At 48.1% G+C, this 3626-nt stretch overlaps 1 pseudogene; it reads left to right on the forward strand.

Moving 5' to 3' along the window:
- The first annotated feature begins 2035 nt into the window (after window positions 1-2035).
- LOC114044621 overlaps window positions 2036-3626 on the forward strand; it is a 19002-nt pseudogene continuing 17411 nt past the window's right edge.

Consider the following 3626-nt stretch of genomic DNA (forward strand, 5'->3'; position numbering starts at 1 on the left):
TCCAGGGTGGAGATAATTATAGTGTAAGCACCTAGGTCCATTGTGAAAGATGAGGAGAAAGAGAAATTCTAAGACCCTCTCAATTCAATCAACGTATGTGAGGGACTGTCTGATGTTGGCTACTGCCAGGTGAGCGTTGTGGCAAGATTGGGGTAGGATCTGGGTATTTGGAAGCCAAGGCAGGGGCTGTGGTAGGCAGAGTTGTGGTGAACTGGGATGGGCTGGGTACGGAGAAACCCTGAGGCAGTGGGCAGTGCTATGTGAGATAAGCTGGGTGCAAGGAAGTAGCCAGAGCATGTGCGCCTGAGGCAAGGGGCGGTGCCACGTGGGAGTGGGACGGCAGAGGACGAGTTCCCTTTGCTTAGTCCCCTCCCTATATGCAATGTCAACCCCAGAAGCCTCCTTCCTGTGACCTTCCTGACTTCCTGGGTCACGTACCTTCCCTTTGTGTATCACTGACCCCAGACGCCTCCTCCCGGTATCTGCCTGACTTCCTAGGTCACGTACTCTTTGTCTATGCACTAATCCCAGACGCCTCCTTCCTGTATCCAGTCCTGACCTCCTGCGTCACTCCCTCTCCCTTGGTGCGCTAAACTCAGACAGCCCCTTCCGGTATCTGACCCTACAATAATTGACTAGTAGGCGGGCTGAGGAGGAGGGGCTAAGTAGGTACTGAGGAATGGTCATGGTCGGGAGCGCTCTCTCTTTGCTCCTGCTCTGTTGCTCTGGCCTTCCTGCTTGGCCTTGCTGTGATGGCCTCTGAATAAAGCTCGGGTGTTGGCAGCCTCCTGATGGGTCGTCTCTGTGTGTGTATCCGGGTAGGCACCAAAGACTGGTAAGTATGACTCTGGCAGCCTGCTCCTTATAGGAGGAGAGTGTTTGGCGCGGCCGGCACAAGGTCGGCGCGGCCGGTACAAACGTATACTTTAATCCTTAATGATGGCTGCAAAACTCAAAGTGACAGGAACTTTTGGGTCCTTCAGTCCGAGATGACTGGCAGCAAGAGGGTTTTTCTGTACCCATGACAATGACCACCAGCAGAAGGAGGAGCCCAAGCCCTGATCTGGCAGGCCAGGACCACTTGGAGTAGGCCTGGCTTGTCAGCACTGCCCATGGGTATCTCAGCTCCAGAAGGGGCCAGGGACAAGTACCCAGAGCAGTGCCTGGACCAGAAGGGAGGCAGGGAGGTGGGAGGGGGAGCAGCAGGGCTTGGCCCCAGCACAGGGAAAGTAACAACCTCTTCAGTGCTCAGGCCCATCAGAAACTGGCCCTGGCAGAGAGGCAATGCTCAAACCCCAGGGGACTAGAAAATGTTGCAGACCCCAAAGACAGTGGAGTGAATAGTGATCTAGGTAGAAGCTAGGTGGGCAGAATTAGGAGCAGTGTTGCATGCATAGTCCTATGCTTATTGAAATCTGGAACTGAGAAGGGACTTATACATCGCTGCCAAGACAACACCCAGTGGTCAGCCCTTTAAATGCCTCTGTCTAAGGACTAAAAGGTAAAATTATTGGCACGTGGCTTATTTTTTTTTTTAACACAGGGGAGGTAAAACTATCTCTGCATCACTTCCTGGCCACCTTGGAATAAGGAGGCAATCCCTCAACAAAGGCCTCCAACAGGCCAAATATTTTGTCTCCCCACTTCTTGTTGTCATTTTTCAGTCATGTCCAACTCTTTGTGACCCCATTTGGGGTTTTCTTGGCAAAGATACTCGAGTGGTTTGCCATTTCCTTCATCAGCTCATTTCACAGATAAGGAAATTAAGGCAAACAGAGTAAAGTGACTTGCCCAGGGTCACACAGCTAGTAAGCGGCCAAGGCCACATTTGAACTCAGGCCTTCCTACTCCAGGTCCAGTGCTCTGTCCACTGCACCATATAGCTGCCTTTCTCCCCACAACACATACATACATACATACATACATACATACATATATACATACAGCTCCTAGGGAAAAGGAGGGATGAGAAACACTAAATGGGTGATGATGCAGAGTGATTATCACTATTGGTACTGGCACTTGAACAGCATACATGCGAGAAGGTAATGACTATTACCAACTACAGACAACCCTGGCTTGTGATGAGAATCAGCTATTGGGCCTGATGTGTGATCTGCGCTATGATTCTTCTCTGGCTTCTGCTGCTCCCACTTCTCCTCATTGTTTGACATCGGGAAATCCCCTATGAACTGGAGAGCCCCATGAGCCAAAGCATTAAGAGGAGGTGGAATGAAGTCCTTCTGAAGGAGAGAAACAAAGCTTGGGATAGCTGGTCTTCATTCTCTACATTTAGTCACTACTTCATGGGGCTGTTACATTATATTTGTCTTTTGTGTTGTCTTTGTATTTTTATTTTCCTTTTATTTACCCTGTTACTTCTCTAATGCTGCCTGTGCCAGTCTTCTTGTATCCCTAGAGTTATCCAAGAATGATCCCAAGGCCATTTAAGTGGTGGAAGGTCCTTTCAGATCTTGTTCCCAAGGGATAGAATGAAGAAGGAACAATATCTGCTAAGGTTCCTGCCACATAAGTGAGGCTAGTTTTTCCCTAAAGAGAGATTAAAAACCATCTTCAAGCCTTCACTGGCCCAAGGAACTAAGACTGAAACTGTGGGAATAGTTTCATTGTTGTTGAAATACAAAAGCCCAGCACAAAAAGGAGTCACATGTTTCTCAGGCTTGATATTCACCCTTCTGACAGATATGCCACCATGGCAAACAAGGGGGCAAGGTATTGATCCCAACCGAACCAGTTGTCTCTGAGGAATACACTTTCTATGCTGTTAAGTAAACTTCCTTTTGTTAAATGTTAGATGGTCTCAGAGTGTCCTATCCCACATATGAATCACTAGATGAACCTAAGTTAGGCCTACTCTAGAACAGAGGCCATTTGTTACCAGCTCTTTTATCTCCCTAATTCCACAGTTGAAAGCATCTCCAAATCATCACCAGCACTCTCTTCCTTTTTTCCAGTCACAGGCCTTTGTACCAAGGCTAGTTCCACACTGTATATACACCTTTGATGTGACCTCCCATCGACTCTGGGAGTTTGTCCCATCAATCATATTCATTCTCTCTCACTCTCTCTCTCACTCTTACACTCTGTCATCCTTTGGTCTAGAGCATGCTCTTTCTCTCTCACCTCTCTCATTCTCCTCCAGTCCAATGCCCCCCAACCACTGCCTATAAATATGGGACTTCACCTTACAGAACCATCCCTTGGCCCTGCCACCCCCTTAAACACTCTCTCTCTCTCTTCCCCCTCTGTCTCTTTCTGTCTCTGTTTTGTCTGTCTCTGTCTTTGTCTGTATCTCTATTTCTGTCTTTGTCTCTGTCTCTCTCTCCCTTCTTCTCGTTCCCTCTCTGTATCTCTCCATTTCTGTCTCTCTTTGTCTCTATCTTTGTCTCTCTGTCTCTGTCTCTCTCTGTCTCTTTCTCTTTCTCATCCTTCCCTCTCTCTGTCTCTTTCTCTTAGTATCTCTGTCTTCCTGTCTCTGTCTTTCTCCATCTCTGTCTCTCTATCTGTCTCTGTCCTTTTCTCTTTCTCTGTATCTCTGTCTCTGTCTGTCTCTGTCCATCTCTCTCTCTCTCTCTCTCTCTCTCTCTCTCTCTCTCTCTCTCTCT

Source organism: Vombatus ursinus, unplaced genomic scaffold, assembly GCF_900497805.2.
Source record: "Vombatus ursinus unplaced genomic scaffold, bare-nosed wombat genome assembly UNPS02014774.1, whole genome shotgun sequence".
Taxonomy (NCBI): Eukaryota; Metazoa; Chordata; class Mammalia; order Diprotodontia; family Vombatidae; genus Vombatus; species Vombatus ursinus.